A 21,955-nucleotide genomic window follows, 5' to 3' on the forward strand; every position below is an offset into this window, starting at 1 on the left:
GCCAGCATACTGTCCAATATTTGTGTGCTTTCTTAACTGCCAGTCGGGTGTAGGGACGAAAAACCAGTGAAGATGGAGGAGCCATAAGCAGTTAATTACAGTTCATCATTTCTCAGCCATCTCTGAAGCCTAAGCCACTGGGAAGAGAATGTCATGATGCTGTAAAGGTTTACACTTAAAACTGTTAATGGCAGCAGATGTACAACCATCGTTCGTGCCGCGTTCCAAGGTCAGGTTTGCGGGCGTCAGTGTAAATAGCAGTAGCAGGGGAAATATGGAGTGTGATGTCATCGACGAGGACCTCCATAGCCTGACTTCCGCTTTATCAGAACTGGAGAAAGACTTTCACGATGAAGAGAAAAATGAAGGGCAAAATGAGGAAGATATTTCAGCAGCTGGAAGAGAACAGCTCTCGTCAGACGGAGGTTTGGTGCACGATGAAGAGAAGGCAGGAAGAGAGTCAGTGGTTGCACCTGTATCTGAGGGCACCCCTGGAAGGACCCTGGTGCAGACCGTCATTCCATATGGATTTCAGCATAGACAGATGTACGAACACAACAAGAAGCTGACAGATGTCATTGATGGTATGTACACACTAACCAAGTTTATCTAGACTATGACATAATGGAACATGGAGTGTGTTTACAGATCTATTCAACAAGGGAACCCTAAAAAAAGGGCCTTATAATTAGCAATAGTCTACTTCCCTAGCAAATGAATGTCCCACATACAACAAGGTTCATATCCATATGTGTCTGTCATTAGTTTACAAAACAGATTTGTATCATGTGTTGTGCTAATTGCTCTTGAAAGAAAAATGTAATTCCTCAACTATGTGGTACTTTGGAAAAGCACAGTAACTGTTTGCAGTTTGAACCATTTGGGTTAACTGTAACCAAAGAGAGAAACCTGATCACTGTAAACTAATTAAGTCATTCTGCATATTACTAAGAACATCTGATCATGAGTTTTTGGTTAATATTTGCTGCAGTTTTATAATGATGTACAGTAGCCTTTTTCTACCTACAAAGATTTACTTTGATATGTATGTAATGAAATTAGGACTACAGTGGTACAAAATCTGCCTTTTTGTTTGTGGAGAGATATCTGACTCATGGGCCCTATATTTTTCCTAGTGACCTTCAATGGGCGTCTGCGGATGTTCAGTATCCTGGACACACGGGGCATCACATGTTGGTACAGCGATGTCATTGTGGGGCATCCCGGTTAGTAACGTTCTAGTTTGCACTGAAATATTGACTGGTTTAAAGTGTAATTTGCTTTTAAGAATTATGGTCAATGATTACAATCAGAATGGGCAGTAGACCTTTGACGTAAACAAGTAACGTCAAGTAATCAATATTGTTTAATATGGTGTTATTTGCAAACATAAAGATATGAAAATATTCTCAGACTGGTAATTTCTCAAATTGCTGCACATTTTTAGTACTCAAACTTGCTGAACTAAAGTTATAAACACTGAGTAGTACTCATATAGAGTTCAACTGTTTTAGATTTTAGACGGGGTTAAAACTCTGTATCTAAAAATTCTTGAATTTCTACAGTTGTCCGAAGCCTTCATTACCCCAAGTACATGTTCAATGTCATCAAGAAGATCACCTTCTCCAAGAAGTACAATGTTTACTTCACCCTGGGCAAAGACTTCTCTCTTAAGGTGAGATCTTCCACACATTACTAAATCCTTGTGTATACATGTATCTATCTGATGAACCATTTGCAGGTTACAGGTGAGAACTGTAGAGATCTAGATCTGTTGTCGACATTCTATCTTATTGTACATGTTACAGTAGTAAGGACAATATGGTTTAAGGCTGTACCAATTAATTTTCTTGGTTCTTTGACAATCTAACTTATGGTAGAATTTATGCAAGTCAGAACAAGATGAAAAAGAGACTCCTGGGAGAAAAGCTAATGGATCCCAAAAATGTGTGCCGTAATTTGTGTCGATCTTTTTGGTTCAGCCTTTCTTGTTCTTTTATATAGCCACAGAATGATAAAGTAGTTACTGTTACTAAGCAGTATCCATTTTGATTATACGGCGCAGTATCCATTTTGATTTTACGGCGGGGGTCCCTGGCATGGGGGTGTAGTCTAATTTACACCACGCTTCCTGGCAGCTCTGTCCAGTGTCTGGTGATCTGGTGATTTAGCCCCGCATTTTGATGTTCTTCTTGACTCACTCCATCCAAGAATTGCTTGGTCTATCATGACCTGTCAGCTGCTAGGTTGGTAACCGCAATTTCATTTAATCAAATTGATGTGTTCTTCATACACCAGGTTTACAACAAGAACTTTGACGAGACGTGTTCGGTGGAGAACCATGACCTGAAGTCAGTGCTGTTCATGTTGTGGAACCCGGGGAGAGACGAGCTGATCACTGGGGGGGTGGGGGGCACCAAGGTGTGGCAGTTCACCAAGCGACTGGAGATGATGGCCGACATACGACCCATGTCCAACTACAGGCTGGTCCTGAAGTAAGCAGATTTCATATAAGTTTGATTTTGTTATAAGGCCTAGGAAGATTAATGTTGTGTTTTCGATCATGGTCCAGAAAACATTAAGAGTACTAGTAGGGTACTTCTAATAGGTTATTTGATTTTTTTAAAGACTTCAGCCAAAGTGATCAAACAAATACTAGTACAATTTTTAAAACTCAGTAAAGACTGAAATGCATGTCTGGTATTTTTAACATCATATTCTAATCATATAGATTGCACAAACAAAGTATATCTATAAACTGAACAACAATGTTTTCATCACTCTGACCAAACATTTTATGCCCTTGCCTCACTGGCTTAGGCCTAGGTTTATGAGGAGCATTGGAATAAATGACAAATTTGTATTATTTGCACCAGTATTAAATCTGTTATTATGTGTCCTTGCAGACATGAGTGGCCAAATGTGGGTGGCAGCTGGGCCCGTTATGTGCAGCTGGACCTGAACATGCAGCATCTGTACTGCTGCACTGAGACAGACCTGTACTGCTACAGCACAGAGGGACAGCAGCTGTACAAGATCCTCAGGTAAGTACCGCTGTACCACATCTGTACTGCTGCACTGAGACAGACCTGTACTGCTACAGCACAGAGGGACAGCAGCTGTACAAGATCCTCAGGTAAGTACCGCTGTACAACATCTGTACTGCTGCACTGAGACAGACCTGTACTGCCACAACACAGAGGGACAGCAGCTGTACAAGATCCTCAAGTAATTAAGCTGTTCATAAAGAGTACATCTTAGTTTTATACACAGCATGCCAAATACCGAGTATATTACAAGTCTAAATACACATACTCTATTTGTACGTTAAGTATAAAAAATCACATGTTCTACTACCGGGTGGAAAGTCAACAAGTTTTTACTTATAATAATATTTTTTGTCACAGGGCCCACAAGACCTTCATCACAGGTTGCCAGTTCTCCCAGCATGCCAAGCTGCTAGTCACCAGCAGTCATGATTTTGAAGGTACAACATTATACCATTCCTCTCCTTGGTGCTGAAATTCAATCACAACCTGCAGATCCGTCATAACTTCTTGAGTTATCCTACCACAAAAATACAACCAACCAATGACAGTAGAAAATACAATTTGCTTTGGGAGGAATTAACTGCTTGGTAGATGTATACTTGACATATTGATATCATCTTGTGTTTTATTTGGTCCCATTTATTGTACGATTGTTCTTAGTATGTAGTCATGCATATGTTATGGAAAAGTCTGTCTTAGATCCTTGTCACTGGTTGGTTGTCACTGCCTGCTGGGAAATTCTGCAATATCAAATTCATACAACAGCCCACAATGACCATACTGTTACAAACATTTCTGTCAGACTGAAGCTACAGTAGCTAATTGAACTATTAGCATACAACCTTGTCTTGAAATAATCTTCTTTTGAAAACTACGTCAAGACATCCTAAATTGTCCCAACCTCATTAACATAATCTATTCAGAGTTTTGGTATAAAACCTGGTTTCCCAGTCCTATCCTTAGTCACTGACGAAAGACAGCGGATGCTGTCTGAAACGTCTGACCATTTCAAAATTTTATCCAGTTGCTTGAGTAACTATTTTTGGCTTCTCTAACTAAAACATGTCTCTTTTCGTCCAGTTAAGGTGTGGAGCATTAAGGGCGGGCTTGTGCACGTGTTCCGTGGTCACTCTCGTGGTGTGACCCAGCTGGTTCTCCACCCCGCCACCTCGGCCCTGGTGCTGACCTCATCGCTGGACGGCACGGTCAAGATTTGGTCACTGGACACCATGGACATCGTCTACAGGTAATACAGGGCGTCCAGTTAGCATGAGAGCTCATCTGAATCTCAAAATCTGAAAACATCTAAATCCCTACCTTCTGGCCCTAATTTCAGGACCCTACTCGGAAATAGAACATTAATTTTCCTGGGCCCAGTAAGATGTGTTGTTGACAAGTATCTCTCACAGTGTATAATACAGTACCCAATCCTCACCCTCCTTAGCGTGAGCTTGCACAAGGAAGGAATCCAGTGGATGGGTCTGACCAATGACAACCTGCTGTACTGTGCCTCCCCGCGGCGCATCAGCACCTGGTACCTCAACCACGTGGTCGACTTCTGGGCCCACGCACGCTGTCGGGCCCGCTCACTCACCGTCGTTCCCGCGACAGGGAAGAGCAAGAGAGTCATGCTTGTGGGGGATGACTCCAGGTAGAACCATGTTACTGTCATTGTAAAGCAGACGTTGGGGTAGAAAGTAGTAAAGTTTTCTGACAGAACTCCCCCCCACTACCCTGACAGAAAAAACAGCAGATCAGAAAACATAACAATTTTCTATCCCAACATCTTCTTGGAGATTACTGTCATTGCACCTTTATCATAGTATTTACATTCTACATGTATCAATCTACAGGAAATATTAATTGTAGCACATGAAATCATGATGTTTTGTCAGTGCATGTGGTTTTCTTTCAAGCCAGAGAATGAAAATTCATCTAGCAAGTTCTGTTCTTTTGTGTATTGATGCTATGAACCATGACATGTTTCGAGCACATTCAATGGCGGATTTAAGCTGCTAAAAATATGATGCATGGGGGGTTGGTAAGCTGACTTGGCATGTAAGTGGAGCGATGTTTCGGCCCAGTTCTTTGGAATGCTGCCGAGAGACTGCCTACAGGACTAAGGAACACACACAGGACACAGCATTGTCGTACACCCGCGCACGGGAGTCGTGAAGTTGGGACACACTCGTACTCTCGCTCAGACTCGTCTCTGGCTTCAACTGTCTTCAACTGTCTCCCAACTCCACAACCCTGGCTCTTTATTCTGTCTCTCCAGACGAACGACTAGACATGGTCTAGACTGACACACTGCATGACACTGCTATTTCATGTTCCTGTTACTGCTCATCAAAGGATCACACCTCTTTGTGGCTTCACTTCATCAAAAACTCACACATAGATGACAATGATGGCTGATTACAGTGTTGGGAATGGAGAACAATATTACAAACAGATGTTGTTACAGCTTGCTCCAAATCATAACAGTTACTGCGCTCCAATAGTATAAACCTCTATTTTGTCCACCCTTACACCCGCCCACGAGTTTTCATCGAGCCGTCCTCGGCGAGAGCGTAACGCTTCACAGGTTCATACACAAGTATACTGAAATATCTGATCTTAATCACACCTCTCACACCCACCCCTATTCAAATCTAGCCGTCCCGGCGACTGGTTACAACATTTTTTTCTTCTTTAAACATAGAATAACCAGTGCATGCATACAAGTTAAACAAACAACAAAGAGTACAAATTACAATCGTTAGCATAATTCATTATAACCTACTGATCATACGATGTTTGAACAATATAAATGAACAGATTTTCAAGCAGAAGACATGTGTCTGGGACAGTCATTGAATTCATCAAAGTCTATAGTTCGGCCATCTCTGGTTTCTCACAGCTCTCACAGCTCTACTCAGCACATGACGACCCCGGCATCTCTCACGGGTGTCGACTGCACTTCACCGGCCTCCTCGGAGTCCTCCTTCCTCTCAGCTCCACGTGTCGTGTTGTCCCCTCCCCGTCCCTTTGTTGCACGGCCACGGACGCCCTCCCCTAGTCTCCTGCTGGTCCAGCCCCGATCACCGCCTTCCTGGAGAAGTTGCTTCGGCGAGTCGGGCTGCTGTTTCAGGCATCCCGATGTGGAATAAGACTGGCTCGGCCCCGCCCTGGTTGGACATGGTTAACGGATGCCATGGACATCTTCTAGCCAACACTCTTGTGCCCAATGTGGCCAATGCAGGGATCAGCCATGGGGAACGAACATACCACACACGTACACACAACCGACCGTCCTCCTAGACATATCAACAACTTCTCCGACTAACACAGACAATGCCTCTGATGTCCCTCCTAACTGTGAAATGCTTTTGGCACCATGCTAACTGACAAGCTTAAGTTCGTATGAATATTAAATTTTCCGAAAACAAACACACTTTCCAAAACTCTAACCCCGCTTCAATTTTGGAACATCAAAACCTTGAATACACATCAAACTTCAAAATCTCCAACACCCTCACCATATTTTTTCAAACTTAAGTCACAAAACATTACTACTCAGAACTGTGTTAGCAACAAAAACATTACCACAAATGATCTACGAACAACAAAACAACAAGAAATACAACTGAAAACAACCTACACCCAGGCAAATGTGATCTCCTGACGGACCAAAGTCCGCCCCCCGATCGTCTGGGTTTCCAGGGAGACCACATCGCCAGCCGTCCTAGCTCCTGCCTATCAAAACTGAACAAAACTAAAACCAACTACAACTTTCCCCAACGAACTTCTGCTAACAAGACTCTGACACAGACGGTCGGATGGACTGTACATGGCATACGTTCATTCTTCCCACACTTACAGTCCGGGCCCTGCTGTTTTCGTCCTGTCCAGTCCTCGCCGATCTCCGTCTTGTCTCTTTCCTCGGCTCCTGATCCAGCACGTCTCATGCAGTGCGGCCTCCTCGCATCGTGGCCGCTTGCCCTGGTCTCCTGGTCACTGGCGTCGCACCGACCGTCTTGCCCTCCCGTGCGCGGCCTCCAGCATGGCCCCAGGTCCCGGCATGTCTTCGTCCTGCAGCGTCCCTCTAGATGGTGGTTGAGCAGCATCCCATCCTCGTCGCCAAATGTAAGTGGAGCGATGTTTCGGCCCAGTTCTTTGGAATGCTGCCGAGAGACTGCCTACAGGACTAAGGAACACACACAGGACACAGCATTGTCGTACACCCGCGCACGGGAGTCGTGAAGTTGGGACACACTCGTACTCTCGCTCAGACTCGTCTCTGGCTTCAACTGTCTTCAACTGTCTCCCAACTCCACAACCCTGGCTCTTTATTCTGTCTCTCCAGACGAACGACTAGACATGGTCTAGACTGACACACTGCATGACACTGCTATTTCATGTTCCTGTTACTGCTCATCAAAGGATCACACCTCTTTGTGGCTTCACTTCATCAAAAACTCACACATAGATGACAATGATGGCTGATTACAGTGTTGGGAATGGAGAACAATATTACAAACAGATGTTGTTACAGCTTGCTCCAAATCATAACAGTTACTGCGCTCCAATAGTATAAACCTCTATTTTGTCCACCCTTACAGGCACATGTTTCGTCAGTTCACATTATGAAGGAAATAGTTTGGATAAAGAAGATAACAATTAGGTTCACCCAATGCATGCTCATTTCCTTTTGCTACTGTCTGATTTTGCGATGTGTTTGTTGTTTCTCCAGTGTCCGCCTGTTCTCGCGGAAGGAGCGTAAGAACCTGTCCACGGTGCTGCCCCCACCGTCCATCTCCCCGTTCCAGCAGGTGGAGTGTGTGGCGTACAACCGGACCCACAACATGGCCTTCCTTCTCATCAACCCATGGGAGATATGGGCATACACCACCAAGTAAGGCTGGAGGGGGGTAGAAGTTGCTAAAAGGCCCTGACCTTAGTGTTGAAAAACAGTCTTCTGTTCTGTGGTAATACACCATCTCTAACCTTGGTACTATTACATTCAAGCCTGTACTATGATGTACCTTCCTGGCCTTAGTTCTGGAGACACTTCTCCCACTATATGCTTTAATACTTAGGCAGTTATCCCAAATGCCTTGATACTGAAATGCCTTCCTCAAACTTACACTATAATGTACCTTCCCTGTCCTTAGTGCCAAAGTACTTTCTCCCACCAAATGCTATAATGTACCTTCCCTGACCTTTATGCTGAAGAACTTTCTCCCACTAAATACTGTAATATATAGTCCCTGGCCTTACTGCTGACATGCTTTTTTCCACAAAATACTAAATACATTCCCTGACCTTGGTGATAAAATACTTTCTACCACCAACAATTTTACTGTTAACATTAGAAAAACCTCTGCCTTTGTACTGACATTCTCCATCTGCACTCCCCTTGACCTTGGTGCTGAACTACCATCTTTCCACTTCCTGTCCATAGGAGTGACCCAGCCTGTCGCCACTGTGTGTGGGATACAGTAGAAATACAGGAAGACTACGTCTCCAAGGCTAAAGAAGCAGCTGCAGACATAGAGAAAAGACAACTCAGGTATGCAATACTCCTTATACAGTGTAGAGGAATGCTCTGAACATCTTTTCTACCATGAGAAGGAAGAAATTTGAAGTGCTAAAACTAGTAAATGACAATAAGTGTAGATAATAGCACTACATATAATCAGTTTGCTCATTTTTGCAAAAATAACATCCGAATGCTGCAAGTTTTGTTTAAGTCAGAAATTTGTGAGAAGGACATTTTGTAATTTTGCACAAAAAGACATGCATTCATTAAGAAATAAACGTTTCCTAGAAGGATTATCATTCTTTATTCTGAATAGCATGTTTATTTCATAAACAACTCCCTCCTCCAGACCGTCCAACCGCGCAGCTCTGCGGAAGCTCCAGCAGACGGAGAAGGCCACTTACAACGGCTGGGGACATCAGGACGTGGTGCCGTGCACGAGTCTGGGAACGCTGCAGGTCTGTTCACGTATCTGTATCTGTATAACCGGTATAACGCCATTTGGCGTAACACATCAGCTTCTGTATCTGTATTTACATACCATTAGCTGGTATAACCACCATTCAGCATAAAACACTAGCTTCTGTATCTGAATAGCCGGTATAACCACCATTTGGAATATCACACCAGCTTCGCTGGCACACGTTATGCAGCAGCTGGTTATATTACACTGAACGACCTGTCACATCCGACCTTTGCACATCTATCTGTTAGCGTTGTATTAAACTACAAAGTGAGGATGCTTCTTCTGTACTTGGTGGCACTCTATGACGATTCTAGGGAAAAACAAATTTAGAAACACATTAATTCTGACTTGATATCTATGGTACTTTAAAGCATGACTATTTCTTGTTTTATTCTGATACTTTGTACGTCCACCAGTGTATTAGTCATTTTGTACATCCCGTGCAGGTCAGTGTGGAGTACTGGACGGAGAACGGGCGCTGCTGTCCTCGCGCCGTGGCCTTCCTCCTGATGGGGATGCAGGATGGACGTGTGCTCTTCATGGACGTACAACAGCCGGGGGTCAAACACCTGGAGCTGCAGGCTAACAAAGATGCGGTATATATATATGTACCATTGTGTTGCAGTCATTGTTAAACCACTGGGGTGGTGATACTAGCAGCTTTTATAATCCTGTAAAAGTTAACTTTATGTAGCCAAAATGTTTTGTTTACTTTAATTTTAAATTTGTTTGTGGTGTCAAACAAAAAAGATGTGGATGTTACTTATTTTTGAGAAGATTGAAAAAGTGTTTGACTTTATGTTCCTTTCTGTATTAGACAAGATATGCAATGAAATTCAGTTAAAACTAGACAAACATTATTTAAAGATTGTTCAAGTCAGGACATCACTTTAGAAAGAACTCTGGGACTACATTGTAACAATTTTGAGGATTATATTTATAGGCGATGAATTTTGCTTTTTTGGAGATTGTCAAAACATCTTGTATTCTGTAGATCATAGAGGTGTACCACGACACTGAGCACAACTGCCTGGTGACCAGAACCAGACAACAGGACACAGATGTTCTACAGTTCTTCTCTCTGCCTGAACTCACACTGATACACATGGCCAAGATAGGCACAGATGTGGTGGCATATGCACGGATTGTAAGTCAAGCTTTCCTGTTACTATATATGTGTACCCTTTTCAGTTTGTTTGCCCATTATGTTCTTGCTATCAAATGAAGCCAATTTCAAGTTGAAGTTTTTGTGATTTGCAGAATAGACTGCAGTTTTGGTTGTTATATTTGTGAGCTCAGATTCTTTGGTAAGCAAAGCCCAAGTTTTATACAGTAGTTAGACAAATAGTTTGGACCTTCATCTGATCTCATACTAGACTAGATCTCAGATGCTACAACAGATTGAGGAACTGTTGTCACCTATAGCTTATGTTACAGTAATGGAAGTAAACTTGCACTTGGCATAGGAGATGTTGCACTGCATAGAACTTACTGATGGCAAGGCATTGGGACAGGGCCTGACTCTAAGAGTGTGGTTGGATCACACACTCTCACAGTGCTGGACATGTGATTCTTAACATTTTTCACTGATTTTTCATACAATGATTTAGAACCTTCAATATCTGTGTAGGGCTCCTCTCTTCTGTGTGGGTGCAGCAGTGGACAGTTGGACCTCATCACACTTACAGAACATGAAGAGGAAACTACAACACCGGAGGAAGGTAGGTCCCAGCACATGTCAACCTGTTATAAAGACAACACAGATCAGCACAACTTTGACTTATGGGTGTGAAACATTTACTGTCAGAAATTGTCATGAAACTAACAAGTTGATGATTGGGATGTCCAGAAGAGAGTAGGAAAATTAGATTTTTATAAAATGGAATGCATCATTTTAAGTAGAAATTTTATGACAACTTAAGTCATTGCTATGTCATGAAGCATGTTACGTTAACCTTGTTACCATTTTTTATTGTTGATGAAGATTCCTGTGTTTGACATTGTTCTCCAGGTGACAATGAGAGCCAGACCTCATCAGAAGGTTCTGAAAGTCGCAGACTGAAGGCGGAACACAGCAGCGCTGTCCTGTCTGTAGATGCCTGTCATAACATGGGCATCTTCTGCACGTGCAGGTTAGGATGCTGTTTTTATCAGATAAGTTGCACAACATTTTTCTCATTGCTTTACAAGATAAGGACTATTATAAGGCTTAAGTCCCAGTTTACGGCCTAGGAATTTTTCCGAAAAAAATTTTAACAAAATTCTTGGGCCGTAAACTTATTCTAACTAAGTTATTCAGTGTACAATATACTGATATTGAGATTAAAAATTGACACTTTCTATGTTACACTTAAAATTCATGACACCAGAATTACTGTTTGCAAATGTGTCAGATGAAATAGAAAAAAAATAGACCTGATGAATGACTGTAAATTGCAGGTCATCTTCTTGGGGGGGGGGGATTTTGTGTTTTCAAATTGACTTTTGATGAATAGGCATACAACTGTACACGATATGTGCAACGTATTCTGCACCAAACATTCACAACAAACACCTTCCAGTGGTGACGGAGCAGTGAAGATCTGGAACTCTCAGAAGGTGCTGGTGACAGAGATCACGTTAGACGACTCCCTCAGCTGTGCGTGTTTCCTGAACAACAGGGCGGACCTGCTGGTGGCCTATAAACACCACATCTTCACCATACCACACAGAAAAGGTACCCTTAGATCTTAGTTTAGGTGGCAGGGCAGGCCTACTCTTGGCTTACAAAACTGTTAACACCACATCTTCGCCATACCACACAGAAAAGGTACCCTTAGATCTTAGTTTAGGTGGCAGGGCAGGCCTACTCTTGGCTTACAAAACTGTTAACACCACATCTTCGCCATACCACACAGAAAAGGTACCCTTAGATCTTAGTTTAGGTGGCAGGGCAGGCCTACTCTTGGCTTACAAAACTATAAGCACCACATCTTCACCATACCACACAAAAAAGGTACTATCGTGGAATCTTACTCTGCTGCAATTTTTAAAGCATGTGTGACATTACCTAAAACACTTGCGCCTGATTATCATATAGCAACATTTCTGTATTGTGCGTTGTACCTTGTACATTGTCAATCACAAAGAAACTTAGCTGAACTATACTTTACCACAATAAAGTAAACATTTGGCTATCAACTTGGTATATTGGTTACAGGTTTAAGTAGCAAAGGTTGAATGTGAATTATCTTTAATATCATAATAGTAGCTGTTAACAGGTATATCAAAATTGTTTGTTAAGAGTCTGCACTTACCTTTCTGTAAAACTGTCAGCATTCTTTAATGTTGACTGTAATATCTTTGATACATATATCTCATAAAGTTTCTTGCTTTTTCCAGTCTGTCCATCTTTAACTGTGCCAGAGATTAGGGAAGAGGACTTGGAAACAGGTACTATTCATGTGACTATAATCTCCTGTAACTGATCATGCTTGCTTGGTTGTAGAGTGTACATCCACTTGTTTATCATAAGTACGTCGTGTGTCATCTAGAAAGTTTTTCTAACGCTGCAGTCACAAGAGGCTACGGAATGTTGAAAGGCCAAGTGGCTCTTGAATAACAATAGTGAGTTTCCTACTGTGACAAATGTATGTTAAACTACTGCATGTAGAGCACATGGCAATATGCATTGGGGTTAACCAAGCTCATGATCAGTCATTTTCTAAAATCAGGTTTAAGTACAAAATCTTACAAAATAAAATATGTTGGAAATGTGTCATGTATACTAATGTATTTTCCATTAAATGACACTGGCTAAGGACCACAAAAAGTGCCTCTCAACAAGAAAAATAAGTCCTTATATGTCTTTACCAGTTCTGTACATGCTTTGGTTAAAGCAGATTAATTGAGTGATATTTCTTTATTTTTTTTTGTTTTCTTTCCAGAGTCCTTGATCTATGAAGACCCCAGCATGTTATATGATGGAGATGATGAGCTAGCAGAGCCGACCAACCTCAACACCTACTTGGTAATTCTAGCATACTAGATAAAACAGTTCAACAAGAACATTTAAAAGAAAGATAGGATTTGTAGTTTATTGTTGGATTTTTGAATCAGTTGTGCTCTCTGATGATGTATATTGTAATTGTTTTGTGTCACTCTATGATTTACTGTTGTGTGTAATGTTACAGGTACCGTTTGAGAATCTGCAGGGAAAAATGAACAGGCCACAAACAGGGAGATATAGCTCAACTGAGGTAATGTACAGTCTGTACTGTAGTGTGTCATCTACATTGTAGACATCCAGACAGAAATGTGGAGAAATATAGTGTCCATGTGCAATTGTCAAACATATTTCTGTGTCCGAGTAATGATTTTTATTCTTCTCACAAATCCATTTCACGGAAGGAGAAACTATATGTTTGTCTTTATTATTGATGGTCATGAAGGTTTAAAAATTCAAATGGTGCAAATGGTGGTGCTCATCTCTGTTTCGATAGCCCTGCCCTTGGGCCATACAACTTTGAGCAATCACTACTGTAGTAGGCGGGCTAGTCACCAGGTGCATGTTCAACTACCGTACCATACTATCTATATAAGGATTAACTCAAATACTGAGTGATAAGCAGAGAAAGCAGTATGTACCGTTTTTATGGTCTTTGATATGACTTGGCTGGGGGGATCACTTGGCCATTGCTTTGCTTTGACCCTCAAAATAGTTCTTTATGTTCTTTTTAATCTTGCAATCTGTATGTCTGTATGTTTGATTAACCCTGTAAGATAAGTCATGATACGGTTAAAGGGTATTATAATAAACAAATAAACGAATGTCAAACTAACTGAGCTACTCTACTATCCCTCTGTTTCCAGGTGGAGAGTGTTTCCAGCGACCTGTCCCTGGCTCCCACAGAGATGTACATGTCCCCCTGCTCCACACCCCGGGCCTGGTCAGAGATAGACCTAGTTCTGTCAGCCGACGTTAGCACACAGGACCTCAAGGACAAGGAGAGGGGTACAGCACTTCTTAATGTTCATATCAAAAGATAATGGAATTTTGAAATCTTATCCCATTGTGCAATGAAGTTTTACATCATATTAAAAGGACAATCTACCCTCTACATAATGTGACACTTTTGTAAAACTAGCTATCAAACTAGTTTAATAGCTTTTGGACTTGGTGAGATATTTTTGTACTTTCAGCTTGATTGGATTTTCAAAATTCCCAAATGAATGTCTTTCCATTTTGCAGGAAAGTGCAAAGAAGTTACATTCTGTTTAATTAAAGCCAGAACTAGCTTTTTTTGTCAATTTCAGCTTTGCATTGAAAATCAAATATACAATAAAATTGAGTGCACAATATAGTAGTACATTGTATGTAGTGACAGTAAGGTTTGTATTGCAATGTAGACTGTTTTTCCTTATTTGGGATGTACAGCCTTGAGCCAAACTGGTTACCACCAGTCTAAGGACAGCAGACCAGGGACAGCGTCGAAGGAGTTCAACTTCCCGCGGTATGGCAAGTCTCCCGGCCCCTCCCCACCTGGCACGCCTGACAAATCTAAAAAGGAGCTGACTGAGGCCGAGAAGGAAAGAATCCAACAAGTTCTACAAAAGGTGATTTTACTAGACTCAGTTTGAACTATGTCGCATATTTGTGATAAGTTTGATCTGTGTTATCAACATAGATCTGGCTTCAAATGTAATTTGCATGAATTAGGATCAAATTCATAGCAAAAATGAGTTGTTGTTGTTCACCTTGTAATGTATAGTAGCACATAGGTTAGCAAGTTTCTTTGCTGTTTCTGTAGCAGGGTATATTCTTACAAGGAGGGATTGCTAGACCTTCCCTAGCAAAAATGAGTGGTTCAGATAAAAAGTCTCATTGTTGATTTTTCTTTAAACAGCTTTGTAGCAGTTTATATACAGCTTTGATTTCAAATGCAACTTTTTTCAACTAGTATACCTTTAATGATTACTTTAAACATTTTGATCAAGGAGACAATTGACAATGGATTGTTGTGTCCTTCCTCCAGTGGGTGACACCACAGAATGAACCAGATGATGTGTCAGTGTCTTATGAAGACTTCATGATGCAAACAGAGGAAGAACCCCAGCCTAAGCCCAAGAAGAAACAAGCAGCAAAGTCAAAAGCTAAGGCCAAGTCTAAGGATCCTCCTCTCAAGGTACAATACGGTATTGTTTGAGATGCCCTTGGTGCTGATTTGCCATCACCCATCATGTTGGTTCTGGCTGTGTTTTTTTTCAATTTTCAAGAATTAAATGTTACATTTCCTGCTTCATGTATGTAGACTTGGCATGGTCACATTTGTGGTAAGTCGTTGTACAAGTTTGATGCCATAGAATTTTCAAGCAGGCTGTGACAGAACCAACAAAGATCAAAGGCATCCTTTTCCGTAACTAGCATAAGACAGTAGAATTTTGCTTGACACATGCAGGACTATCCAAAAAAAATGCCCTCAGTTTGCAATCATGTGACTATCACACTACATATGTGACCAGGCCCTGTATGTTGCTTAGTCAATAGTATAAGTTCATGCCTTCACTCCTGTCCTTGATGCTGATTTGCTATCACTCATCATATCCTCTTCCACTTGTCTGTCTTTTCACATTTTCAAGTAATAAATATATATATATGACCATGTATTGCCTAGTCAGTAGTATTTTCAGCATCTGCTCATGTCGACATTCCTGTCCTTAGTGCTGATTTCCCATCAAGCAGAATCTGACTGTATACCCACTGATGTATACCTAGTTCTCATTGGCTATCTCCCATTGCTAACACCCTTTGCTTATACATACATCCTCTTACCTGGACATGGTTCTTTTTCAATGCTATATCATTTTCATTTGGGCTGATTGGTCAACTCTTAACTTTTACAAAAATGAATTCAAAAGAGATTGTTTCCTTGCAGTTTGATGAAGCGGAGGATGGTGAATCTAAGTTCAAACTAGCCAGTAAAATAGACATCAAGTCCATCATGAAGACAGAAAAGGTTTGTTCTGATTTTTGTATGGAATGATCTTCTTTTAGTTGAATTATAATCTTATCATATTTCATAATTATCATGATGATGATTCATATACTTAGTTAATGTAGTTTTATATGAAGTAAGACAAGGCTGAAGCATGCAAAAAGGAAGATCCCTGCTTCTTTCTTTTCAACATAATAACTGAATTTGTGTAGTAGTAAATTATCATGGATTCAATTCACCAAGCAAAATATAGCTACCCCCATGAAAAATGCAGGTATCGTTTTTGATGTGCCTGTGTGTTTGTCTCTGATTTCAGTTATTTGTGGTAAACATAACTTAAGAACCTTTGGATGGATTGTTATGCTATTTTATATGTGGGTTGGTGTTGAGAAGATGAAGGTCAAGTTCGACTTTGAGCCCCCTAGTGTGTGACCTTGGTACTGCAGCAGAACTTCCAGTTCTTGTATGTTTTGTCCTGGACAAGCTCTATATAATGTCATAATGTCTTTTCCTTCAGAAGCCCAAGTCAGCACCAGGTGGAAGGTCGTCTCTGGATGCGGCTGAGAAACTTAGTCAGCAGGTGGAGCAGGAGACACGCCCAAGGTCAACTGCAACTGGCAGGAAGGTCATTCATCTGTCATGTCTTTCACCACCACTGGGAATGTTGGGAAGGGTACAGGGTTTTGGGGGCAAAGGAGTAAGAATAGAAAAACATGTGACAGTCTTGGGCTTCAGATTCTTTTCAGTTGCTGACAAAGATAGTGGCTACCTGAAAACTCATACAGTTGCTTGAGTAACTTTTGTATTGTGTATGTGCCCGTACTATTGGTGCTTGCAAAGTAGTTCTAGCTGATAGAAGAATATAGTACTTGCTGTTGCAGTGCAGAGATAGTTGTCATTGTTTTGTTAAAAAACATGTTGTAGAGATGCCTGTAACTAGGGATGTCCTTGGTGCTGATTTGCCATCTGTTCTATTTGGAAGGTTACTGTAACACTGTTTTTGGGAAGGACGAGGACGTTGACATAAAAATACATGCATTCAAAGATCACCAAAATGTTTGATTATGGATAAATATCCCCAAAATACCCATTTTCAAATACTGCATAAATCAGAATACTTGGTAAAGCCACAGTAAATGCCCACTGTAAAATACACTGATTTTTGTTCCTGTAGGCTGAAGCTTCAGTATGTCAACTTTCTTACAGTAGTATTTTTTTAATGCATTTATCTTACATATTTGTGTAAAAAGACTTTTCTTAAGCAAGTACATTTTGGAAGACAAATAGCACCAATGTCTATTAGGTAACGTAGTATAATTATACAGTTTTACTACTTGCAGAAGATAGTCAAGAAAGAGCGGAAAGCCCAAGAACGTAAGACGTCTAGGAGGGGTAAGTCTGCCGTACAAGTGGAGGACAGCAGACCGGCATCTGCCCACACTGAAGAGGAGGATGAGATGGATGATGCAAAAGAAGAGGAGAAAGATGAGGCAGATGAAGAAGCTGTTCAGGTAGTTTCTATTGTCCTTATTCTCTCTGTCTGGATGTTGTGGATAGTTGTAGCCAGGGCTCAAAGTGGCTATAAATTAAGGTTTTCTAGATCTTGTAAGGTTAGTAAAGGAAGTAGACTCAAGAAAATGGTTATTGTGTGTGGAGGAAATCTTCTCAGGGCAAGGTTGTAAACTGAGTGTGGGTATCTTTGTTAATTGTGCCAAATTGGGTGTCCTGACACAGCGACAGGCAATTTGCACAAACAAATGCTTGCAGCACCTTCCAGCAATAAGACAATAACCTATGATTTGCACTTGTTGAACTGGTTCAACCTGTCAACCTTTGTATCAACTTTGCATGACATTGTCTGTTTTCTATATCCAGTGCCACAGATATAAATGGTGTGCCATTAGGCTTGTGTTAAAGGACCCTAACATGAACATTTCTCCACTATATTCCATGTAGGTGCCCTCTGAAGCTGATTCAGAAGGTGCCTCAGACACACTAGATCCTCAGGTGCCACCTGGAACACCTGCAGCACCTGCCACACCTGTTAGATCCTCCTCCCCCACCAGCAGTGATGCTACACAAACAAGTGGTCTTCCTGTAGCAGCACTGTCTGAGGCATCCCTCTCAGATGGTGCCCAACCTGCTAGTGAGTTGGTACAGTCCAAACCTTCCAGTGCCAGTACCAGGAAGTCTTTCCACAGCGAGGAGGGTGGTACTACTTTTGGTGAGGGGGAGGATTTCCTAGGTTTACTGGAACAAGAAAAGTATTCTGCAAACATGGTAGGTTTTACTTCATCTTTTTTAACCTGTCACCATCATTGGATGATCAAGATACTAAGCAATTACACAGGGTAAAGTGACATGTAGTACAAAATGGCCCTAAATCATGTAGACAATATTATTATGACATATTGTCTATTTTACGATGTACTGCAATGTTAGGTGATTTCAAAGTTGTCCTCAGGTGCCCTCTTTGTCCTCATTTAACCCCACTATTCTGGAACAGTTTGTAACTAGAGTTAGTGATGATGTAAACATTGAAGTCTAAGCTTCATGTCATTGTGGAGTTGACATGAACTATACCATGAGTGCGGTTGTCAAAATATAGGCCTCATTTGCAGATATAAATGATGTGAAAATCAACTGAGTGTATATGTATATATTGTAAAACATAACAATAAGAAAATGTTTCCTCTGAGTCAGAGAAAACTATGGATAGTCGACAAAAGTGTTATGGTAATTCTATGATTATAATTCCAATAGTTACAAGCAAGAAACAGTCTTAGGGCATCTTTCCTTGTTTATTTCAGTATCCATGTATTGGTCTTGGAGAATTTGTTTATCTCAATGCATAATCAGTGTGTGTGTATTTGATTACAGATATGTGTTGAATTTCATCTTTTTTCCTGTAGAGTGAAGCAGACCTCAGTAGAAGACCCAGTGTTTCAGCATCCATGGCGTCGCTCAAGAGTGAGGGGGGAAGTGCAGTAGAAGGTTCGTAGTGAATTCAGACTTCAACTTAGTAAACATACTCTTGGGCGTAACAAAAGAAATAGTACTTTCGATTTCAATAGACCTGTTTGAGGTCCGACCCGTAAACATTGAACATAAAAATGTAACTCAAAGTTGATAAAGGCATTAGTCATGGAATTTTAGATGTTGGATTATAATTCATATTCAGCCTTATACCCAAAATCATGTACCGTGCTCACTTCAAAAGGTGAATACACAAATAATTAGTAGAGAGTGATAACCTCATTTGCATAATGCACAGCCACATGTAGTGATTAACATCACTTTTACGACTATTGTGTCATGATCACAGGTCATTAACTTGGTTATACATACTCAGATGACTCTTGTCTTAATTGTAAGACATGTTAAAACTTTACTCTGTACTCAAACATAGAAGCTTAAAGATTACAGTGATTATCTCTCAACAATAGAGCCTGCAATTAGATAAGTGAAAAATGTCCTGGTAAATTTCTTGTTTGTATTGCATAACCGTCTTTAGGCATAACATGCATACAAGCTGCACAAGACTAAGACTGTAAGGTTTGATTCACTCACTCCAGGATGGACCTCTATACTCTTTTCGATAAGTGTGGTGGGATTTTTAAAGTGTTCGAGGTGTGACTCTCCCCAAATGCAGGCCCTCCGGCTTTACATCTCATCCGAGAAGCCGTACTTAGGTATTCATTCTCACCTGGGCTGAGTGAGGAAACAGGTGTAAAGTCTCTCTCACGGGCACAACATTGTCTCCCTGCTTTAATAGCTATAGGGAATCAACTCTTTTAGATTCTGAATGGCAACAACTCTTGACCATAAGACCAGCAAGCCACCCTTGCCAAATGTTGACAAATCTAGTTTTATACACCTGTTAGAATTATCTCTATAGTTGTTAGTTACATATGATTAAACAAATGAGATGTTATTATGCCATATTCAACCAGTGACCAATCATTAACCAAGTAGGCAAAGTTACCTAGCAGCAGAATTTACCACAAACAGCGGGGCCACACATAATTGGCCAAACTCGATTTCCCCAGCACTTTTAAATTGGCAAAACATTGCAGCCTGTCTTAATAAGATTGGAGAGCCTTTGCCCTGGAGGCTCAGAATTCAAAGGGCTGAACTCTATCCAGGGTCAGTTGTTTTGTGTAGCCAGCTTGGTGTAAAGTCAACACATGTCGGTGGGTCGTGACGTCACCTGGGTGAAGGAATTAGCTCGAGTGTTGTTAGTCCAGAGTGTTCTGCTGGAGGATAATGTTGGTTAATTAGAACTCAGCGCGACGGAGCCACACGTCCACAGGTTTGGAGCCCTTTCCTCACATTTCTTCCTCATCTTTGTGACTTAACAACCTCACAGGAAATGTGATATCCCTTTGTTAGGTGCGCTATTCATGGCGTTCTGTTCATACTTTTCACTTTCATTGAATTTCAATGGGGGAGTTTTGTATATACCTACCTGTCGTAGTCAAGAGGGGACTTTGAAACTAAAGATGGCGTGTACTTGTTGTTCACTTGCTAACTGTGAGTAGTACTAACTGTTTGTTTGTAGGCTGTGTTTATTTTTCTATAGAAGTGCAGTTGGTATAGGCTTCCTGTACTAGGTTAGCCTCACAACCATTTGACAGCTTCTCATGAGGAATGTTGTTACATGGCGTGGCTTTAAGACTGATCAATAGCATGTTGGTTGGATTAGACTAGTGGCGGCATTATGGCCCATTTATGTATTTCAAAGATTGCTAATAAGTTATCAGACCAATATATTGTACCTTTCATTAAGTACATTTGATAGCAAAATGTTGCAAATGTCAACTGTCACAGAATATTTGTTGTAAACGTTATCTAATTTTGTAGCATGCACATTGTTTTTAGCTTGCATGTACCTGCCAAGGCCTTTCAACTACATTTCACGGTAATACAAGAGTTACAGTGTAAAATGGTGTTCAAGCAGAAACTAATCTCTAAATGACAATAACTAATACATCATTATTGTGTGCATGTCTGCGAAGAGTAGGTTGCTAGGATTCCATGTAGCCTCGGGACTACAACAGTGCTAGTCAACAGGACAAACAATCTAGTTCAAATTAGTCCATGTTTGCCTGGTGTCAATGGCTGGCTTTGTTTCGAGTTCTCTGGCTCTGAGTACAACCTGTCTACAACCATGGTGATTTGTGTGAAGGCTGTTTACAGTGCTCTTCTGTCATTACTCAGGATTCAATAGGATCTAATGCCCTGTTTTCAAGAGCACATTTGTTCCTGAGAACCTCTTTATTGTGGTGAATTTGTGATCCATGTAATCATCTGTCTAATGGATATAATTGCAGAGTAATATGCTTCAAAATGCTTTACAGTGGCTCGCACTTTCCTCCGGCATGGATAAACATTGTGCAGCATTCCTTGGTTGTTAATGGGTCAAGACAAACATCCGAACGGCATAGAAGATTTTGAGATAAAAGTTGGGGGAGGTCTTTATAGCTCGATGAATATTTCTCAAATATCTGAATCTAATACTTTTCAAGCTCAGAGAGTCATTTCATTGTGTGGCAACAAATGTAATTGAAACTGAGTTCACAGGATTTTGATGGAATTCTAAGTCATCTTGAGAAACCAGATTACGAAATACGAAAAGTCAGGCTAGTGAAAAAGCCTTTTCAGGTACGTAGAACTGTGAGAGTATTTTGAAACGCCATCACAATGTACAGTCTAGTAATTGTACACCTGATTTATAGAACATTTCACCACCTTTGAATGGTTGTTTGTAGAGTGCAGCCTGGTGAGAATAGAAGGCTCTGTTGGTTAAACAGGTTTTGCTCCAGCAAACACATTCAAACATATCCAGTTACTTAACGTGTGCTGAAGCATGAAAGTACAGTGTTACCCCCTAGAGTCTTTGATTAACAAGATTCTTGGTAAAATACATTCCTTCAATTGA

The 21,955-nt window shown here is 41.0% G+C and overlaps 1 protein-coding gene and 1 pseudogene across 1 annotated transcript in view; one reads left to right on the forward strand and one right to left on the reverse strand.

The window, feature by feature from the left end:
• Positions 1-21,955, reverse strand: part of LOC136434933 (mitochondrial carnitine/acylcarnitine carrier protein-like) — a 154,432-nt gene that overhangs the window by 29,103 nt on the left and 103,374 nt on the right. The window lies entirely within an intron of this gene.
• LOC136434910 (uncharacterized) overlaps positions 1-21,955 on the forward strand; it is a 26,661-nt pseudogene continuing 4,706 nt past the window's right edge.

The sequence above is a fragment of the Branchiostoma lanceolatum genome, chromosome 5 (assembly GCF_035083965.1).
Source record: "Branchiostoma lanceolatum isolate klBraLanc5 chromosome 5, klBraLanc5.hap2, whole genome shotgun sequence".
NCBI classification, from domain to species: Eukaryota; Metazoa; Chordata; class Leptocardii; order Amphioxiformes; family Branchiostomatidae; genus Branchiostoma; species Branchiostoma lanceolatum.